A 24,043-nucleotide genomic window follows, 5' to 3' on the forward strand; every position below is an offset into this window, starting at 1 on the left:
GTACCCCCAAGAGGTGGGCAAGAAGCAGCATTCTAGGCAAAGGGAATAGCTGGCAGAAGCTCAAAGGCAGAATGTATTGAAGGAACTACAATGAATTTGGTGAAAATAATCTAAAAGGAAGCAGTGAGCTATAAAACTGAAGTGGTAGCTAGAAAACAGATAAGAGTTTAGGCCCATAACGTAGGGCTCCTTAAACACCACATTTAGAAATTTATTTCACAAGTAGTAGAGCATAATTATGAGTGGTAAATCAGACCTGTGACTTAGGATAATTCTGATTACTTTCTGTTTTCTGGCTGTTCTGGACTAGAACAGTGACTTTCAAACTTTTTTGATCCTATATCCCATTACTAAAATATTTTTAGCATATCCTTCAATGTGTGTACATTTAAACTGTATCTGGACAATACTATAGGCACATATTAATCACATAAGTAGAAAAGGTTTAAAGCATGAGATGATAAATACAATAACACAAATATAATAACAGTCAAAAAGGAGAAACAATCCAAAAGTCTATCAACCGATGAATTTTTTAAATGTGGTATCGCCACACAATGGAATACTATTCACTAATAAAAAAGAACAATGCAGCTAAGGACATCCCTGGCAATCCAATGCAGGGGGTGTGAGCTCAATCCCTGATCAAGGAGCTAAATTCCATATGACTCACAGCCAAAAAACCAGAACATAAACAATGGAAATAATACCATAACAAATTCAATAGAGACTTTAAAAACTGTCCACATCAAAAAAAAAAATCTTAAAAAAAAATTAAGCCAAGTGAAAAAGGCCAGACACAAGACCACATATTGTATGATTCCAACTACATGAAATCTCCAGAAAAAGCAAATTTTTAAAACACAAAGTAGATTACTGACTACCTGAGGCTAGACATAGGTACAAGAATTAATTGCAAATGGGCACAAGGAATTTTATGGGGGGATGGTAATGAAGATATTCTAAAACTGAATTTTGGAGACTGTAGGTCAATTACACATCAAAAACAAAATTTATAGAAAAAAAGATTTGTGGTTACCAGAGGGAGGGGAGTGGAGAAGGGGAGAATTACATGAAGGCAATCAAAAGGTCCAAACTTCCAGTTATAAGTATGTACTAGGGATATAATGTACAATATGGTAAATATAATGAATACTGCTGTATGCTATAAATGAGAGTTAAGAAAGTAAATCTTAAGAGTTCTCATCACAAGGAAAAATTTTTTCCTTTTAATTTTGTTTTACTATGGGCTTCCCTGGTGGTTCAGTTGGTTAAGAATCCACCTGCAATGCTGGAGACCTGGGTTCAATCCCTGGGCTGGGAAGATCCCCTGGAGGAGGGCATAGCAACCTACTCCAGTATTCTTGCTTGGAGAATGGACAGAGGAGCCTGGAGGGCTGCAGTTTTTCCTTTTGTTATACTATGAGATGACAGATGAGTTTCACTGAGAGGAGAAGGGGGCAGAGGATGAAATGGTCAGATGGCATCACTGACTCAATGGAAATGAGTTTGAGCAACTCCAGGAGATAGTGAAGGACAGGGAAGCCTGGTGTGCTGCAGTTCATGGATTGGAAAAGAGTCGGATATGACTTAGTGACTGAACAAACTTACTGTGATAATCACTTCATGATATATGTGAGTCAAATCATTATGCTGTATCCCTTAAACTTATACACTGCTGTACTTCCTGGTGGCTCAGATCGTGAAGAATCCGCCTGCAAGGCAGGAGACCTGGGTTCGATCCATGGGCTGGGAAGATCCCCTGGAGGAGTGCATGGCAACCCACTCCAGTATCTTTGCCTGGAAAATCCCCATGGACAGAGGAGCCTAGTGGGCTACAGTCCTTGGGGTCGCAAAGAGTCGGACATGACTGAGCGACTAAGCACAGCACAGCACTTAAATGATATCTCAATAAAACTGGGGAAAAGTTATGCTTACACTGTAGTCTAAATATTTAGAGTGTACAATAGCATTATGTCTAAGAAAACAAAGTACATACCTTAATTTAAGACTAATGTTAACCACCATCTGAGCTTTCAGAGTCATAATCTTTTGCAACAGTAAGACCAAAGATCACTGATCACAGAACACCATAACAAATATAAGGAAAATGAAAATGTCTAAAATATTGTGAGAATTACCAAAATGTGACACAGGTACATGAAGTGAGCAAATGCTGTTGGAAAAATGACATAACAGACTTGTTCCATGCAGGGTGGCCACAAACCTTAAATGTGTAAAAGATGCAGCATCTGCAGAGCACAGTAAACTGAGGTAAGCATCGACTGTAATGTGAAAATGAACGCAGATACCTACGCAAAGTAACTTCCTAACAGACTAGAAAACAAAGCTGGAAGAAAAAAGGCTGGCTGGGGGCCTATCTGACAGGTGAAAGACTCCACTGAGACCTAAATGCAAGACAGTGATAGTGAGAATGCAAATCTTGTATGTGATAAGCAGTTAACATCTAGAGCTCCAACAATTCAGCAACAACAAAAAAACCAAACAACTTGGTTAGAAAATAGGTGAAGGACTTGAATAGATATTCTCCAAAGAAACTATATTTGTATAAAAGCCAACGAGCACATGAAAAGATGCTCAGATGGCTCAATATCACTAATCATTAGAAAAATACAAATCAAAGCCACAATGAGATACCAGCTCATACCCATTAGAAAGACCTTTACTGAAAAACCAACAAGAGTTGGTGAGGATGTGGAGAAACTGGAACCTTTCTGCACTGGTAGTGAGAATGTGAAACAATGCAGCAGCCATGGAAGCAGTATGGCAGCTCCTCAAAACTTAAACAAAGCACCACAATGCCACTTTTGGGCATACACACAAAAGAACTGAAAGCATGGGCTTAAAGAGATATTGCATACCAATACTCGTAGCAGCATTATTCGCAATAGCCAAAAGGTGGAAGCAACCCAAGTGTCCAATAAAGGATGAACGGATAAATAAAATGTGCTATACACCAACAATGGAATGTCATTCAGCCTTAAAATGAAAGAAACTCTGATACATACTACAGCATGTGTGATCCTCAAGGACACCATGCTAAGTGAAATAAGCCAGTCACAGTAAGATAAATACTATATAATTCCATTTACATGAAGTACCTAGAGTGATCAAATTTATACACAGAATATAGAAAGCTGGTTGCCAGGGGCTAAAGGGAGAGGGGAATAGGGAGGTGTTTATTGGGTAGAATTTCAATTTTGCAAGATTTAAGAGTTCTGCAAGATTTAGGAGATTGGTGGCACAATAGTGTGAACATATTTATTACCACTGAACTGTACAGTTAAAAAATGATTAATATGGGGACTTCCATGGCAGTCCAGTGGTTAAGTCTCCATATTTTCAAAGAAAAGGGCAAGGGTTCAAGCCTTGGTCAAGGAACTAAGATCCCATATGTCATATGCGGCCAAAAAAAAGAAAAAAGATTAATATGGTCAATTCTATGCTATGACAATCACTTCCTTGCCAATTTTAAATACTTTTGTTAAACATTTCATATCTACTATATTAGAAACCAGTTTCCCAAATAATTCTCAAATTATTAAAATAAACAAGAAAATAAAACACCCAAGTAGACTTTGAACAAAAATGACTAGCATTTTCTAGAAACAAAAAAACCTGAACTACAAATCTTATTTTTCATCTTGTTTATAAAGTTTTGTCTCTACTTTTGAGTACAGCAGCATGCTGCTTTGTCGATATGAAATAAAACTCAAAATTGATTTTACTTCTTCCTGTTTAGGCATCTTATTTTGAGTATATTTCAGTAAACAAGAAGAGAACACAAAATTCTTATTGGACTCATACACCATAATTTCCTCCAAATATTCATCTTTTTCATTTATTACACCCATGTTTATATTCTTTTATCTTACAATGGCAGATTCCATGCCATACGCTCTTATAATCTTATGCTAATACTCTTCCCTCCAAGTGGTAGGGTTCTATGTCCAGCTACTCCTCTGAACCTGAGGAGACCTTCATGACTACCTCAACCATTAGAAGAGAGCAAAGTAACAGTACGTGACTTCCAAAAACTAAGTCAAATATGCCATACAACTTCACCTTGTTCTTTTGGGATGCTCTCTCTTGGAACCCAGCCAATATGCTGTGAGGAAACCAAAAAGTCAAAAACAGGTCATATATAGGTGTTCTGGCCTACAACCCAGGTCCCTACCAACAGCCAGCATTAACTATCAGACACAGAGTGAGCAAGCCTTCAAACGATTACAGCTCCCAGGGAATGAGCTACCCCCTTTCCTCCAGCAACCCCACCTCGCTCCTCTTGTTCACAGACAAGCTGTCCCCGCCAAGTGAGCCTTACCCAAATTACAGATACACAAGCAAAATAAATGACTGACAAGTCTAAAACCACTAAGTTTTGAGTGGTTTGTTACGCAATAATAAATAAATAACACAAGTTCATAAATACAATCTGGAAAATGTACAAAACGAGAAAGAAAAAAACTTTAATAATCCTAAGTTTCACCACTGTTAACATCTGACATATTTTACAAGAGAATCTTTTGCCCCAACCACCTAAGATTCCAGATGCTATGTTTTTAACCAGCTTAAAGGGTTAAATTCTTAAAGGAAGTCAACTGTTTGCATCTAATAAGAAATAGGAAGGAAGACTATTAACATTCATCCTACTTTTCTTATCCTGATTTCTCTTTCACTTACCTGTCCTGAGTGAGGTATCTGAGGATGGCTGGCCCACCAATATTCCAATCTATGGATGTGGATCAAGATCTTGGGTTATAACAGCAGCTGCACTGGCCTTCTTCCTTGGAAGAAGTTGCTTAAGTCCCAAATCTGAAATTTTCAAAGAAAGAAAATGTTAAATATAGATGCCTTTTTAAAATCATTTATAAGTCCATCTCTACAACTGAACAGGGGCTGTTAGAGGAGGGTAAGATCACACAGAAGTGAATGCACAGGTTTCACTAAAATGAATTTGGGTAATATGGATTTAATCCAGCTCTACTTCTTAACAATTATAGGATTTTAGTGAAGACATAAATTGTATGTGCCAGTCCTGAATATTCATTGGAAGGACTAATGCTGAAGCTGAAGCTTCAATACTTTGGCCACCTGATGCAAAGAACTGACTCACTGGAAAAGACCCTGATGCTGGGAAAGACTGAAGGCAGGAGGAGAAGGGGGTGACAGAGGATGAGATGGTTCAATGGCATCACCGACTTGATGGACATGAGTTTGAGCAAGCTCCAGGAGTTGGTGATGGATAGGGAAGCCTGGGACGCTGCAGTCCATGGGGTCGCAAAGAGTCGGACACGACTGAGTAAATAAACTGAACTGAACTTAATCTCATCATGTGATGAAGATTGAGCGGACAGGATCAAAATTTGGGGCTGAGAATCAGAAGACCTGGATTTTTTTTTTTTTTTTTTTTTTTAGAAGACCTGGATTTTAAATTCAGTGACCATTCTGCCTTGCAGTAAGAACTTAAGATACTTCTCTGAGATACATTACCTTTAACAAGAGGACTGCATTTCTTGAATAGGTGCCAGCCATGACAAAGTATGGGTTTAAAGTTACCAAACTGCTTACTATGAAACCGTCCTTCCTACTATTTTGGTGTTAAAATGGCTTCTTTTATAAGATGATGTGATAGACAGTACTAGTTGTGCTTTAAATACCCTAAAGAGTAAAAATCTAAAGTTACAGCCCTATGTAAATGATCAAAAATTTTTAGAAATTCTAGTGTCTAATATTATGTACATGAATTTAAAATTCCTTTTATTTCTAACATTCTAAATATTCATTTATTACTCAACTAATATTATGTACTTAATATATGACAAGTACTCTACTAGTGGCTGAGGAGCCCTAGAAATATTTCAGACTAATCTCTGCTCTAAAAAAATCTCCCAATGTAACAGGGAAATCAACACATGAACTTCAGATACAATTTAATGAGTTAAGTCTTCAAACAGAGGTTTTGCACCTATGACATATACATAGGAGGTAGACTAGCAGAATGAATGCATTTTTAAATAAGCAGGATTTTGGACTGACCTTTGTAGTTGTGTGAGAATTTACCTCTTTGATCCTCAATTTCCATATTTGCAAAACAGGAATGATAACAGCTACCACTGAGTTATGGTAAATAGATAAGATGTTAAGGACAAAGAGTCAATCCACCCAAAAGTTTGGCTTTATATACCTTCCAGAAGGCAAAATAAAAATGTATCATGTATTAATGATCTGGCACAAAAGGGATTATTTCAACACTGATTTACACTCAGTGGTACCTTTCTCTACTAGCCTATAAACAACGGAAGGACACAACCAAGTTTGCTCCATTTTCTATTTCTAGCACATAGCACAATGCCTTGTAAAGAACAGGTATCAAATAGTTTATAAGGAAAAAATGACTTATTAAATGAATGACTTCTCTCTTTTTTCCCCATAGGAATTAAAGTTACAGTAGCTTGAAAGCAAAAATTCTTAAGGTTTTTATTCAAAACTAATTTTAAGTGTATATATTAATCACCCAAACCTATGATACTGGAACCTGGATATGTATGCCTGTTTTGAAAAGCAAATAAATTCACCATTAACAATGCCAATAGCAGTGTTCCTGAATAAAAAGACTAGCAGCAATTAATATTCTTCTTTATTTAAAAAATATTCTTGAGAGTACTTATTTGCCAAAAACTCTTCAAAACATTTTCCATGGATTAATTATCTCACTTAATCCTGATAACAATGCTTATGAAATTGACTATTAATATTATAATTTTATAACTAGAAAAACTGAGGCATAGAAAAGTTACTTTCAACATCACAAAACTACTAAGCAGGAGGGTTGATATTAAAAAAAACAAACAAAACAGGCTGCATGACCCCAGACTACTCTTTTATATTTTTCTTTAATTAAATAAAGAAAAAACAAAACATATTTTACCAGAAGTAGGAACATTTGCTCTAATGACTCTTAAAAAAACAAAACAAAAAAACCACTAAAGTCCTTTAATATGTGTGCAAACACAAATATATAGCACAGCTCCTGCCCTCAAAAGCCCCACACACCAGTGCAATAGTGTAAATTAACAAGACACATCCTTTTATTCTTTTAAATTTAATTATTTCAATGTTAAGCTTATCTGTAATTTCTTTCTCATTTACTTTACTTTTTCATTTATTTTATATTTCAATTACATTTCCAGGTATTACTACATTGAGTTTTCAGAATATATAGGAAAGGCTCATATGGTTCTAAAGTTAAACTGAGTTAAAAATTGGAAGACACTAGAAACTTATTTTATATGGACATCCACTTTCAGATAATTACATTATAAAAAACCTACAGAATAAGGAGAGCTGAAATTCATTTCTAATAGATGCTCTAACAAAACAATTTCAGATGTAAGTTGCAAAATATATTTTTAGCATACAATGTGTTTTACTTCATTTTTTCCTTGGCCTGATTCTAGAACAGACTATAATGCTTTAATGTTTTACTTTCAGTTTTAACAATTAAGTTAAAAAAGAACTAAATACCAAAATAACAATAGGTGCAGCAAATGCTTTTTAAATATGTCGATTTAAATACAGTAGATTTAAATAAAATCGACTGGATACATAACTAGTAAAAACACATTACATGGAGTTCATTTAATCATAATGAACTAATACAATTAAAGGAATATTGAGATTTATCTCAGTGTAATCCATGATTACATTTCACATCTTTCTGCCTGTATAACAAACAATAACTAAGTCTCCTTACCATATTATACCTATTTTCAGAGGAAACCAATATTCCAATGACAGGAGCCATAATAAATTATGGGTGTTAGCAGTAATTTCCCAACATCTTCAGTCTGTAACAAATTAGGTGTTTATTAAGAGGATATATGAATATATATTACTTCTAAAATAGTATAAGAATGGGGGGGAAATGTAAAAAACATAATTGGAAACACTATCATTGTGAATTCACAGAACTAAATAAAAGCCTGCTGGTTCAAAGATTTGGCTTGCCAAATTTTTTCCTATGGGTAAATGTTTGATATCCACTGGGCATTTTATACCACTTCCAAGATTAAGAGTCTTCTACTAATTCTATGAAGATAAATGAACTCCTAGGTTATTTATGCTTCAAGTAGCTAACACTAGAGGAACAGATCAGAAAAGGGCAACTTAAGCACACTTAAGCTTTATTCAGACCTGTAACAAAGAAATTTGACATACTTTCCACACAGAATGTGCCTACAGGAAAATATACATATACTTATTAAAAAACAACCACCAGCACTTACTTTTTTTTAAACTAGAATCAGTATGCCAGTTAAATTAAGTATAAAGAGGAGAGAAAATCTTCCCAATTACAAACTAAGTCCTCCTAGCTAATGATGCTTTACTCATAAATTTTGTTTATCTGGCTAGTTATTTTTATCATACCTGAAGATCCTCATGTCTTTCACCTCCTAGTATCTTTTCAAAGGTTTTAGACCCTTTAAGACCATCCAGCCTTAGTTCTAGATGCCATCCAAAAAAAAATCAGATGTTGACTACCTCCTTAATACTCCCTCTTTACATATGAAATTAATAGCTCTTATAATTTCATTTCACCAAGGTCAAGTTCTGAGTGATGTGTTGCTCAGAACTCCAAGCCTATGCTGCATGGCCCCAAATCCCTCCTCTCAAAAAGGTTAACAGGCTATTCTTTTCTCTTAATGAAATACTAATTCCTTGCTACTCAAACTGTGGTTCATAGACTGGTACCACAAGCAGCATCCAGAAGTTTGTTAGAAATGCAAAATCCCAGGCCCGACGTTGGAATTACTGGTTCAGAATCTGCAATTTAACAAGATCCTCATGTGATTCATACACACAGAAAAATCTGAGAGGCACTGTTCTTGTTCATCCTTTTAGGGTTTTTTCCTAACTCTTGCTTTACAGTTCCTCATTTCCTATCTGGCATATAAGGGACCAAATCCTTTTTCTTTTAAGCATATTAAAACCCACCAAAATGAAATGAGGACTCTTTAAATAAGATCACAGAGTTCTTTATAACCTTCGTTTCATGAAAGACTATAAACTCCTTGAAGCCAGGGACTTCACTGTATCCTCAAAACCAAGACAGTGCCAAGCAAATACTTGTAGAGAGAACAAATTAGATGGCAGATGTTCCCTTAAGTCCTCGAACTCTTAACTCTTTGGCTCTTGCATTTGCTATAAGCAAACTCTATAGCAAAGAAAGCTAAAATAAGAAACCATCTAAATTTACAAAATGAAAACTATACCACTTTAAAGGATTTGATCAAGGTCACAAGGCAGGTTCACGATTAAGTTCATAAGGCTCAACATTTTCATCAAATCATTCTAAGTATGATTTTATTTCATTCTTATTTGTTGTTGTTCAGTAGCTAAGTTGTACCCGACTCTTTGTGACCTCATGGACTGCAGCAAGCTAGACATCCCTGTCCTCCACTATCACCTGGAGTTTGCTCAAGTTCATGTCCATTGAGTCAGTGATGCTATCTAACCATCTCATCCTCTGCCGCCCTCTTCTCCTTTTAATATTTCCCAGTATCAGGGTCTTTTCCAACGAATTCGCTCTTCCCATCAGGTGGTCAAAGTATTAGAGCTTCAGCTTTAGCCTAAGTCTTTCCAATGAATATTCAGGGTTGATTTCCTTTAGGACTGACTGGTTTGATCTTCTTGCAGTCCAAGGGACTCTCAAGTCTTCTTTAGCACCAATTTGAAAGCATCAATTCTTCAACACTCACCTTTTTTATGCTCCAACTCTCACATCCATACATTACTAATGGAAAAGCCATGGCTTTGACTATACAGACCTTTGTCAGCAAAGTGATGCCTTTGCTTTTTATTGTTTTTTTAAGCAACAAATATTTTTATTAGTTGGAGGCCAATTACTTTAAAGTATTGTAGTGGTTTTTGCCATGCATTGACATGAATCAGCCATGGATTTACATGTGTTCCCCATCCTGAACCCCCCCCCCCCACCTCCCTCCCCATCCCGATCCCTCTGGGTCATCCCAGTGCACCAGCCCTGAGCACTTGTCTCATGCATCCAACCTGGGCTGGCAATCTGTTTCACACGTGATAATATACATGTTTTGATGCTGTTCTCTCAGATCATCCCACCCTCGCCTTCTCCCATAGAGTCCAAATGACTGTTCTATACATCTGTGTCTCTTTTTCTGTCTTGCATATAGGGTTATCATTACCATCTTTCTAAATTCCATATATATGCGTTAGTATACTGTATTGGCGTTTATCTTTCTGGCTTACTTCACTCTGTATAATGGGCTCCAGTTTCATCCATCTCATTAGAACTGATTCAAATGTATTCTTTTTAATGGCTGAGTAATTGTCTTTGCTTTTTAATATGCTGTCTAGGTTTGTCATTGCTTTTCCTCTGAGAAGCAAGCATCTTCTATTTCATGGCAGAGAAAAATCTATCACTGATTCTACTTTTTCCCCTTCCATTCGCCATTAAGTGATGGGACCGGATGCCATGATCTTAGTTTTGTGAATGTTGAGTTTTAAGCCAACTTTTCCACTCTCCATTATTATATTTTCACTCTTCATTATTATATTCTAGGTCAAATGACTGTAATATTTGCTCTACATATACATCCTCCACTAACATCCAGGTAGTTAGCAAACTCAAATGTCCAGAAGAGTTGTGCACTGGGAGTTTAAAATGTACACAATGCTAGAAAGACTCTGTATATAAAAATTAAAGACTACATGGTATGATTAAGTTCTTTCAATCCTTATAAAGCTCAAGTTGAAATCAAGAATAGGAACAAAAGAATAAAGGTATTGAAAGATCAAAAAAGTCAGGAGCCAGATAGAGCAACAAGATACAGAAAAGATCAGGATTAAAAGTAATCAAAGGTTTCAAGGAATGAGACATAGGCATAAGCAGTTACAAAGACAAAGAATACCAACCGAAGCAGCATCCTTTCAACAACCTCTAACAACACATAATGAAAGAAATTTTGAAAACAAGTAAAAAACTGTGGAATATCTCCTGAAGTTAATATACCATTTCTCCAATCTACTATAGCCTACATACCTAAATTAACAAGTAAATATTTCCCGAATCCTTAAGAGATCAATAAAAAGTAAATTAGGTTCAATATGTACTTATTTTCTATGGCAAATAAGTATTGGTTTGGAAACGTTTTCATCAATCTTTACGAAGATTTTCATTAAAAAAAAAAAGTTAAAACTTTTGATTCTTCACCTGCCTTTTACATTTCATTTTCCCAAACTACTTTCAATGTCAGATTTAATTCAAAACAGTTCATGCAGAGATTTCTTTTTTTTTTTTAATTTTTCCATTTATTTTTATTAGTTGGAGGCTAATTACTTTACATCATTACAGTAGTTTTTGTCATACATTGAAATGAATTAGCCATGGATTTACATGTATTCCCCATCCCGATCCCCCCTCCCACCTCCCTCTCCACCCGATCCCTCTGGGTCTTCCCAGTGCACCAGGCCCGAGCACTTGTCTCATGCACCCAACCTGGGCTGGTGATCTGTTTCACCCTAGATAATATACATGTTTCAATGCTGTTCTCTTGAAACACCCCACCCTCGACTTCTCCCAGAGTCCACAAGTCTGTTCTATACATCTGAGTCTCTTTTTCTGTTTTGCATATAGGGTTATTGTTACCATCTTTCTAAATTCCATATATATGTGTTAGTATACTGTAATGGTCTTTATCTTTCTGGCTTACTTCGCTCTGTATAATGGGCTCCAGTTTCATCCATCTCATTAGAAATGATTCAAATGAATTCTTTTTAATGTCTGAGTAATATTCCATGGTGTATATGTACCACAGCTTCCTCATCCATTCGTCTGCTGATGGGCATCTGGGTTGCTTCCATGTCCTGGCTATTATAAACAGTGCCATGCAGAGATTTCTAAGAAAGTTTTTCTACAAATCACTCCCTTATACATACACACACACACACACATACACACACACACACAGAATTAAATCAGGGTCGGCCAAGACCACCAGAAAAAAGAGACCAAACAGAAATTGTAAAGGACTAATAAAACTGGCTATAAAAAGTAAAGCAGCTACACTGCAAAAGAGATTATGAAGAAAAAATAAGAGACAAAAATGACTATTTGGGGAAAATACCTATAATATAAAAAATATATGTAAAATATTTAATATCCTTAGTATATAAGGAGTTCTAACCAGTTAATAAGAAAGAGATAGGAGCAAAAATACATGAATACACAACTGACAAAAGAAGAAACAAAATTGTAAGCACAAGATGTTCAACTTCACTAGTAGTGACCAAAGAGATGCAAATTACTCTCATCTCAGATTAACAAATACTAAAAAGATCGATAATACCCAGTGTTTCATAAAGCATGGGGCATCTGACATTCCTATTCATTATTTGGGACTATATTTTTAAATAGTTTATAAGTATAAAAACTTTCAGGAAAATAATCACATTTCAAAATATGCCCATCCTTTGACCCAACAGTCTCACTTCTAAAAAGTTTCTCCTAAGTAAATGGATGTGTGCAAATATGTCTGTACAAAAGAGCCGTTACACATGCCAAGCATATGCAGGTGTTCAGTAAATATCTGATGAATAAATGAACCATAATAGTGTTTATTATAGCAAGAATTGTTAATGATAGAAACATCTACAAATAAACCAAGACATATCCATAGTCTGGAACCCTATGCAGCCACTTAAAAATTACAGAAACAGACCTGTAATTATTTATTAAAAATATATCTATAATACAGATGCAAAAGAAAACCAGTATGTGCATTCCCCCAAAAAAATTAAACACAGAATTACCATGCAATCCAGCAATTCCATTACTGAGTGTATACCTAAAAGAACTGAAGGCAGAACTCATACAGATATTTGTACACCAATGTTCTAGTAGCATTAGTCACAACAGCCAAAAAATGGAAACAATCCAGGTGGCCAGTAGATACTCAGAGTAGTCATATTCCTAGAGACAGAGAGCAGAATGGAGGTTGCTATGGGCTGAGGGGACAGCAGCATAGAAAGTTAACCTTGAATAGACACAAAGCTTCATTTAGGAAAGTTCAAGTTCTGGAGATGGATGGTGCGGATAGTTGCACAACCATGTCACTATACTGAATGCCAGTGGACTGTACACTTAAAAATGATTAAAACAGTAAATTTTATGTTACATATAATTTGCTACAAAAAACAATAATGCAAACCATACACAACTTCTAGAATGGAATGAATGCCTATTTATTATTTTTGAGTCCTACAGTCATAAAAACAAGATTTAAAACTATATACATACACAGTTTTAGTGCTAGCTAAAACTATATATATGTATATACACATAACAGTACCTTGGTTATTCCTGTTAAGAGTCATCAAGAACAGTACCAAGTGCAAATATTCTTCCTCTGAGATTCAAAGCATAGCTCTGTAAGTTAAAATTCTAATAATTCTAAATAACTATAAACACTGAATCAGAGCTAAAACGTAGTTCTCTGCTTAACTTTATAATTACTTAAGGTTAAAGTCAAATAAATTCCCATAAATTAACTCTCTTCCTCTTCAGCAAAAAAAATTCTAACTATTTAGTCTGCAAGCAGAATGAAAACTTCAAGAAAGAGGAAATATGTGAAGTATCTGAATGTGCACTAGCAAGCCACTGAAGAATCAACTACTAAGATTTGAGCCTTAAAGAATATACAGTTTATGGTTAAGGTAAAAAATAGGGGGAGCCAAGCCTGACATCACAGTAAATATCAAGAATAGAAAGCCAGAAGCAACCCGGCTCCTTGCATCTCAGAGAATGGTGTAACACTGGGATAACTCAAAATATTTAGTTAAGGCATACCTAAGGAATTCATTTCATCAAGGAATAGCAGGTACTTAAGGGCTAAATCCAAATTTAGTGCTAGCTGAAACTTTATACAGCTCAAGAGCCAGATGTTTCCAGGTGTGGAACAGTCCTCCTGCTTAGCCAGCTGCACTCTTACCTCATGAAATGCTATCCCTGAAACACTCTATAAGTAAAGGAAAACCAGATCAACACACCTGTTCTCCAAAGGAAACCAAGTCAAAGACCCTGAACTGTGAAAATGAACTGTGAAGTCATTTAGGGCACAGTCAGCGCATAAAGAGAAAAGAGAAAAAGAGAGAAAAACAGGAATGCATCACATGTAATATGGGTGAATACTGATTCTCATTTTTCTGTCTGTGTAATAGCCAGTGGATCACCTCACGGCAAATAGATGGGGAAACAGTGGCACACTTTTTTTCAGGCTCCCAAATCACTGCTGATGGTGACTGCAGCCATGAAATTAAAAGACACTTACTCCTTGGAAGTAAAGTTATGGCTAACCGAGACAGCATATTAAAAAGCAGAGACATTATTTTGTCAACAAAGGTCCATCTAGTCAAGGCTATGGTTTTTCCAGTGGTCATGTATGGATTTCAGAGTTGGACTACAAAAACTGAGCGCCGAAGAATTGATGCTTTTGAACTGTGGTGCTGGAGAAGACTCTTGAGAGTCCCTTGGACTGCAAGGAGATCCAACCAGTCCATCCTAAAGGAGATCAGTCCTGGGTGTTCAGTGGAAGGACTGATGTTGAAGCTGAAACTCCAATACTCTAGCCACCTGATACAAAAAGCTGACTCAGTTGAAAAGACCCTGATGCTGGGAAAAATTGAGGGCAGGAGGAGAAGGGAATGATAGAGGATGAGATGGTTGGATGGCATCACTGACTCAATAGACATGAGTCTGGGTGAACTCCGGTAGTTGGTGATGGATAGGGAGGCCTGGCATGCTGCGATTCATGGAGTTGCAAAGAGTCGGACACGAATGAGCGGCTGAACTGAACTGAAGTAGAGGTGGGCATGGGTTGATCACCATCAAAAATGCTTAAAATTCACTGTTGTAGAGAAATACTTGTACCTGAAGACATAAGTAGGAATAGATCTATAATACCAACAAAACGGAAGAAAAAAAAATGTCCATTTTGAGAAGAAGAGATACACTGTGGTAACAGTCATACAATTCATACACACATCTAAGAAAATTAACCACAATTACACATATCCATAAGAATTAATTTTTAAAAACTATAAAGTTGACTAGCCAAAGCAAACAAGAATATACATACAGCATGGTTCCATTTTTAGAGTTAAAAAAATAAAACGAAATGAAAAATTTTTGAAATATATACAAATGTGGTAAAATTAAAGAAAAAGGAAGGGAATTGATAAATACATATATCCAAAACAAAATCCTCAACAGTTTCATCCCCGGTGGAAAGACAGGTAGATAGAAACCAAAGAGAAATATACCAACAGCACTGGTAATGTTCCTTCTCTTTTGAGTGGTGGGTTCACAGGTATTGATTTTATTATATGCTTTATTATTTACAAACACAGCACCATATTCTTATCTATATATCAAGTAGATCATAAGGGGAAAGGAAAACAGAAAAGGAAAGGAAAAGGAAAAAAAGGAAAGAGAAGAACAGACATCAATAATGAAAACCAACATGGACCTCTTCTCTCACCCTGGAAAGGGGACATAGGCTTCCATTAAATACAGGTTCCATCCTGAAACTCCACTAAAACAAAAGTTTTTCATTTTAAAAGCATAAATCTGAAATGTAATGCAAGTAGGTAACTTACCTATCTTTGGTTCTGAAAAATTAATATAATGCCTAATATAAGAGGAGAAAAAGTAATTTTTAAAATATTCTAATACATAAATATGCCAATATAACCATCCTAGAATTCATATTAATAAGGAAATAGACACTTGCTCCCACACACAGAAATACCATGAACATGACAGTTATAAATGAAGACTGGCACAAACGATTTGTGTTGGGAAATCAAATACCATAAGCGTCAATGCCACTGGTAATGAGATTTTCCAGCACAGTTAACAACTCCTGCTTCTGAACAAAACAAAGTACAATCTGCCCTCCGTTTGCTCAGAAGCTACATTCCTGGAAAATTCAGCATCTATTAAAGCCAGGCAAAAGACCACTTCGTGTTTAAATGTAAAAGCAAATTAGAATCAGATGAGTACAAACAGGTGTTTCACCCACAAGAAGGTCTGGGGAAATGTTCAAAACCCATGCAGAACCGCCTCGTATCTTGTGGGATGTATGGCATGCGTGACTCCTGCTCACCAGACGCCAGTGCTGAACCTACCCCACCTTAGTCACTGTGGCAGCCAAGGGCACCTCAAAGATCCAAGCACAACACAGGCAGGTACTGACCCCACTGAGAACCAGTGACTTCAAGGAAGGCTGGGTCCCAGTTTAGACTCTAGACAGGCCTTATTTTTCATGACATCATGAAGCTGAATGTAATGATAAAGTCTAACCAATTTATAACTTTGGCAAAGGAAGAATCCTCACACAGTGAAGAAATTTACCACCAGGGAAAATATAAAGGCAGACAAAAACCAAGGGATATTCACCCTAAATAAAACTGATACATCAAATCAAAAGTTGGTATACCACCCATACAATGGAAATCCTTAAGGACAGTATTGCTATTTTGGGCTTCCCTGGTGGCGCAAACAGTAATGAGGGAAACCTACGTTCAATCAACCCCTGGATTGGGAAGATCCCCTGGAGGAGGGAATGGCAACCCAGTCCAGTCTTCTTGCCTGGAGAATCCCCATGGACAGAGGAGCCTGGCAGGCTACAGTCCATGGGGTCGCAAAGAGTCAGACACGACTGAGTGACTAAGCACGTAGCACTGCTATTTTGCTAAAATACAACAAACGTCACAACTGAAAAACACCCTGTAATACCCTTAAGAGTTATGATACAGGTCACAAAGTATTTTATTTAATTTTAATATTGACAACAATGCTATGAGACAGATATCATTATTTTCTTTACAAGTAATTTGAAAAGAATAATCTCAACAGGTGGAAGTCACAGAGCAAATAAATTGACAGAGACAGGACTTTAAATCCTCTGATTTCAAATACTGTGATCTTTCCCTCAAACTCTATTTGCTTCACAAAGGCCCAATAAAGGGCAATACAGATCAAAGGAAATTTGCCAGTCAGTATAACAAAAATGTCAACGGCAAAGGCTCAATATAAAGCTTCCATCTATTTTGATAGATGACAACCAGTTGTACTTATACTACATATATCAGTTATTTCTCAATAAATTTAAAATGTTAAAAGTCTCATCTCACATTGAAAAAGGAAGAAAAATAATAAAAAAGTAAAATTTTAACAATTATCATGATAAATAGTGTCTAATTATTTCCTCATATCAGAAAGATTCTGGATCAGAATCCTAATGAATCCTCTACTTAAATTAAGAATCCCACCACAGATTCTGACAATTAAAGAGTTAACAAAGTATTTTTAAAAAACCTTTCAGTTTGGGGAGAAATGCACAACCATTAAAATCTTATCAACTTAAGCAAAGTAGCACGAATGTAGTCATTAGATGGATGGATCAGTACTCTCTGAACATCTAAAGTTCACCTGAAAATGACTACCTGATGGGATGACATATTGAATTAGTTATTATTCATGACTGGTAGATTAACTTTAAAACTCTAAATGGCATTATGCCATGCTTCTTACTTGATAATACACCTTCATGGTTCCAAACACCTAGACAAACACAGCAGTTTACAATATAAGACAAAAATAAAAGCAAAGGCATACTCAGGGCTTGAGGTAAGAGGAAAAAGGAAGTAGTGTATCTTATTATTTCAGTCAAAGAAATAAAGTAAGATCATTTATTACTAAGAGCAATCTCTCTAAACAGTAGAATAATCGATTCAGGATCCCCTTAAAAACAGTAGTAGATGATAAGCTATCAGACTCATCCCTCCACTAATTCAAGGCCAACATCCAAGAATAGTTGACATTTCTATTTTATTTTTTGACATTTCTATTTTAAAAGAAAAAATTTTAATTTACACTTCTGAATTAATGGGTAAACTTTAACAGACTAGAGTGAAGTCTTTAGGGGTTACAATACACAAGCATATGAAAACTAAAACACAAACTGGAAGTTTGTCAAATACTTTATTCCTCTTTTTTGTGCCTCTTTCCCAAAGAAGATTTTTACCTCAGCATAACTATGGTTGTTGAAGCCAAAACCTCTACCCCAAAACCACCTTTCCTCCCCACTCATGTACCCTTTAAAACTATGTATTTATTTAACTAATTTTTGGCTGTGCTGGGTCTTCGTCGATGTTCGGGCTTTTCTCTAGTGGCGGCGAGGGGGGCTGCTCTCTCGTGGTGGCGGCTGCCCTTGCTGCAGAGCATGGGTTCCAGGGCGCGCAAGCTTCAAGCAGCTGTGGCGTGGAGGCTCACTAGTTGTGGCTCCAGGCTCTAGAGAACAGGCTCAACAGCTGTGGCACATGGGCTCAGCCGCCCGCGGCATGAGAGATCTTCCCACAATCCGTGTCTCCTGCATCGGCAGGTGGACTTCTCACCACTGAGACACCCAGGAGCCCCTCATGTATACTTTCAACATTCCATTTTCCTGACTTAAAATCCACTCCATTACAATGTCCATAATTTCTTATGATATCCACACAAACTGCACTGATTTTTTTTAATTAGTAGCTAATGTAAAGTACATGCAATACAGCTTAAAAGAATTATCAATTACTGGAATACCACAAAGAACAAAGCGCCTCAGCACTTTACAATATTGAAAAAAAATTCCAATTTCTCCTGAAAATTTTCCAATTAAAGGTTTCCAGGACATAGACTGAAATTCAGTTTAAATGTTCCACCCACCTTGACACAAGGGTTTGTAAAAAACAGTAATAATAATAGTAATAATAAAGAAAAAATGAAAACAACAACAAAAATATGTCCCATCTCAAAGCCTCCATACATGCCATAACCCCCAGACACATTTGCTAAAATTTCAAATAAAGACTAACTAGTGTTTTGGGGTCACTATATAGATACACAAATATATCCACACACACATACTATACATATATGCACACTATAAACAGATATCTATCTAAATAGTGTGGATATATATAGTGCACATGTATATAAATACACACACACACACACACACACACACACACACACACACAAGTAGACATTTATTTGAGGAAGGCACAGCAACCCACTCCAGTATTCTTGTATGGAGAATCCCATGGACAGAGCAGCCTAGCAGGGTTCGGTCCATAGGGTCAGAGAGTCAGACACGACTGAAGTGACTTAGCACGCACAAGTACATACATCTATTTATCTATCCATACTATCTAAACACAGAATACAACAAGAAATTCTAGGACTCATTGAAAATACAACAGTTGCCATATATAGAGAACTGACTTTATGCTAGGTATCGTTCTAAGAATTTAGCCACAACGGTGTGGTCACTAACCTAGAGCTGACATCCTGGAGTGTGACCTGAAGTGGGCCTTAGGAAGGATTACTACAAACAAAGCTAGCGGAGGTGATGGAATTCCAGTTGATATTTAATATCCTTAAAGATGATGCTGTTAAAGTGCTGCACTCAGTATGTCAGCAAATTTGGAAAACTCAAGTCAGTTTTCATTCCAATCCCAAAGAAGGGCAATGCCAAAGAATGCTGAAACTACCATACTACTGCGCTCATTTCACATGCTAGCAAAAGTTAGTTAAGTCGCTCAGTCGTGTCCGACTCTTTGCGACCCTGTGGACTGTAGCCCACCAGGCTCCTCTGTCCATGGGATTCTCCAGGCAAGAATACTGGAGTGGGTTGCCATTTCCTTCCCCAAAAGGTTATGCTCAAAATCCTTCAAGATAGCCTTCAGCAGTACGTGAACTGAGAACTTCCAGATGTACAAGCTGGGTTTAGAAAAGGCAGAGGAATCTCATCCTGCAAGAGCACCAAGATTGCACCTAGCTGTTGAACAACCACTGACAGGAGGACACTGAAACCCACCAAAAAAAAAGATAACCCACATCCAAAGAAAGAAGCCGCAGCGAGATGGTAGGAGGGGCACATCCACAGTAAAATAAAATCCCATATCAACCAGGTGGGTGACCCACAGCCTAGACAGTATTACAAAAGAAGTTCCCACACTGCTGTGAAGGTTCTGTACCCCACATTAGGCTTCCCTGTCTGGGGATCTGACAAATGGACGAGGAATTCCCAGGCAATCTGGCCTTGAGGGCCTACAGGATTTGATTAAAGGACTTCCAGAGGACTGTGAGAAACAGAGACTTCAGTCTTGGAGGGCACAAACAAAATTTAGCACACACCAATACCCAAAGGAGAGGAGCAGTGACCCCACAGGAGATGGATCCAAAACTACCTGCAAGTTATGGAGGGTCACCTGTGGAGGTGTGGGTTGGCAGGGACTCACCACAGGGACACAGGCACTGGAAGCTCCCCCTTGGCATAAACCCTCCTGGAGTTCACCATTAACCCTAACACAGAGCCCTTAGACCTCAGGGCTGGGTCCCCTCAGGCCAAACAACTACCAGGGAGGGAGTGCAACCCCAGCCATCAGCAGATAATTGAATTAAAGCTTTACTGAACAAGGCCCTGCCCACCAAAGCAAGACCCAGTTTTTCCTATAGCCAGTCCCTCCCATCAAGAAGCTTACACAATGAATACAGAAAAAAAAAAGAAAAGAAAAAAAAAAAAAGAAGCTTACACAAGTCTCTTAGCTTCAGCCCTCAGAAGGCAGACAGAAGATCAAGAAGCACAGTCTCACAGTGGCCAACACAAAAATCCTATTTCAGAAAGTTAATTATGATGAAAAAGCAAAGTTATGTCCCAGATGAAGGGACATAATAAAATCTCAGAAAAAAAACTAAATGGAGACAGGCAACCTTCCAGAAAAAGAATTCAGAATAATGATAGTGAAGATGATCCAGAATCTTGGGAAAAGAATGGAGGTAAAGACTGAGAAGATGCAAGAAATGTTTACCAAAGATCTACAAGAACTAAGAACAGACAGACAGAGATGAACAATAAACTAGAAGGAATCCATAGCAGAATAACTGAGGCAGAAGAAGAGATAAATAACCTAGAAGACAGAATGGTGGAAATTACTGCCACAGATCAGAATATAGGAAAAAGAATGAAAAGAAATGAAGACAGCCTAAGAGACCTCTGGGACAACATTAAACACACCATTTGCAGTATAGGGGTCCTGGAAGGAGGAGAGAGAGAGAAAGGACCCGAGAAAATATTTGGAGATAACAGCAAAAGAAATAGTCAACCAAGTCCAGGAAGCACAGAGAGTCCCAGGCAGGATAAACCCAAGGAGGGACACACCGAGACACACAGTAATCAAACTGACAAAAATTAAAGACAGAGATAAAATATTTAAAGCAACAGGGAAAAAATGACAAATAACATACAAGGGAACTCCCATCAGGCTATCAGCTGATTTCTCAACAGAAACTCTACAAGCCAGAAGGGAATGGCATGATATATTTAAAGTGATGAAAGGGAAGAACTTAAAACCAAGAATACTCTACACCCAGCAAGACTCTCCTTTAGATTTGATGGGAAAATCAAAAGCTTTCCAGACAAACAAAAGTTAAGAGAATTCAGCACCATCAAACCAGCTTTATAACAAATGTTAAAGAAATGTCCCTAGGCAGGAAACACAAGATAAAGAAAAGAGCTACAGAAAATAAACCCCATACAAGAAAACAGTAATAGCATCATATATATCAATCATTACCTTAAATGTAAATGGATTAAATGCACCAACCAACATAGACTGGCTAGATGGATGAAAATATGAGCATGTATGCACTTCCACTTACCACATCACTCTGCTTGACCCCCTTGTCTGGCTATTGATTGCAAAAATTGATAAACATCTTTTCACGATCTTGATTCAGTTCAGTTCAGTTGCTAAGTCGTGTCCGACTCTTCGCAACCCCACAGACTGCAGCATGCCACACTTCCCTGTCCATCGCCAACTCACAAAGCTTGCTCAAACTCATGTCCATCGAGTAAGGGATGCCATCCAGCCATCTCATCCTCTGTCATCCCCTTCTCCTCCTGCCTTCAATCTTGCCCAGCATCAGAGTCTTTTCAAATGAGTCAGTTCTTTGCATCAGGTGGCCAAAGTACTGGAGTTTCAGCTTCAGCATCAGTGCTTCCAATGAATATTCAGGACTGATTTCCTATAGGACTGACTGGTTTGATCTCCTTGCAGTCCAAGGGACTCTCAAGTGTCTTCTCCAACACCACAGTTCAAAAGCATCAATTCTTCAGCACTCAGCTTTCTTTATGGTTCAACTCTCACTATTGTGATTATGTAACTATTACTCACTTAATACCACTATATCATGATTGGTCAACAGAAAAATAACAGAACTCTGTATCACCAAAACTAGGATCTAAAAGAAAAATCTGTAACCACTTTTAAAATTCAGATGCATATCACAATTATCTTGAAACTTTTTGAAAAATACAAATGCTCAGGTATTGCTTTTTTTCTCCAGAGCTCCAAACAAGTTTCTAATGAGCATTCATGTTAAAAAACAACTGGACTATGGAGAAGGAAATGGCAACCTACTCCAGTATTCTTGCCTAGAGAATCCCATGGACAGAGAAGCCTGTGGCAGGCTACAGTCCACTGGATCGCAAAAGAGTTGGACACACTTTAGCGAATAAAAGAAACAAAAAATTAACTACAGCTCCTTAATGTCATCCAATACACAGCCTTGGTATTTCCCTGGCCATCTCATAAAAAAAAAAAAAAAAAAAAACTGGACTATATGATGATCTTTTATCTAGCTTGTTTCACTATTTCTATTTCATATTCAGTGCTCAGAACTCATTTAGTTTATGTTCCACAATTTCTCCAGCTCTCTTTTTTTATGTTCTTTCTCAAGTCTTTATCAAGTGTAGTACGAAAACTACAAAAGTAGAAAAGTAGAAATATATATGTATACAAAAGACACCCTGAAGAAGGAAATGGCAACCCACTCCAGCATTCCTGCTTGGGAAACCCCACAGACAGAGGAGCCTAGTTGACGACAGTCCATGGGTCGCATGAGTCAACATGGCTTAGCAACTATACATCATATAAATATGTATAATATAGATATGTTAGAAAACTTATGAATTTTTGCCTAACTAAAAAAATTATGACATTTTGATTCTACTTGTGTTACTTAGTATGAATAAAATGCTAGATTTCTGATTAAAAAATGTATATGCAACAAGCAACAAAGGTCTACTGTATATCATAGGAAACTACAGTCAATATCTTCTAATAATTATAATGGAAAATAATTTAAAAAATATTATATGTGTATCTGTATAAATGAATCACCTTGCTGTGCACCTGAAACACTGTAAGTAAACTATACTTCAATAAAATATGAATGTCTAAAAAAAAAAACAAAGGCAGAGGAATCAGAGATCAAAATGCCAACATTCATTGGATCATGGAGAAAACAAGGGAGTTCCAGAAAACACCTACTTCTGCTTCACTGACTACATTAAAGTCTTTGACTGTGTGGTTCACAACAAACTATGGAAAATTCTTAGAGATCAGAGTACCAGACCACCTTGCCTATCTCCTGAGACACCGAAACCTACATGTGCGTTGAGAAGCAACAGTTAGAACTGGCCATGGAACAATGGATTGGTTCAAAACTGGGAAAGGAGTACAAAAAGGCTACATATTGTCTCCCTGCTTATTTAATTTATATGCAGAGTACATCATGCAAAATGCCAGGCTGGATCAATCACAAGCTGGAATCAAGATTGCTGGGAGAAATATCAACAACCTCAGATATGCAGACGATACCACTCTAATGGCAGAAAGTGAAGAGGAACTAAAGAGCCTCCTGATGAGGGTGAAAGAGGAGAGTGAAAAAGCTGGTTTGAAACTCAACATTGACAAAACTAAGACCATGGCATCTGGTCCCATCACTTCATGGCAAATAGAAGGGGAAAAAGTGGAATGAGTGACAGATTTTATTTTTATTTTTTTTAGCTGTAACAAGTAGAGCTGCTGTGTATAA

General features: G+C 37.1%; 1 protein-coding gene across 9 annotated transcripts in view; it reads right to left on the bottom strand.

The window, feature by feature from the left end:
• The window catches only part of NUMB (NUMB endocytic adaptor protein), a 156,500-nt gene that overhangs the window by 105,345 nt on the left and 27,112 nt on the right, over nucleotides 1-24,043 (bottom strand). For 8 of the 9 annotated variants that reach the window (XM_020911204.2, XM_070469603.1, XM_070469605.1 and 5 more), the window contains exon 2: nucleotides 4,705-4,836. The gene's annotated coding sequence lies outside the window, so the exon portion shown is untranslated. Of the gene's footprint in view, nucleotides 1-4,704; nucleotides 4,837-7,777; nucleotides 7,803-24,043 lie in introns of those variants that run through there. The other variant, XM_070469599.1, reaches the window with a different exon arrangement.

Source organism: Odocoileus virginianus, chromosome 6 (assembly GCF_023699985.2).
Source record: "Odocoileus virginianus isolate 20LAN1187 ecotype Illinois chromosome 6, Ovbor_1.2, whole genome shotgun sequence".
Lineage (NCBI taxonomy): Eukaryota > Metazoa > Chordata > Mammalia > Artiodactyla > Cervidae > Odocoileus > Odocoileus virginianus.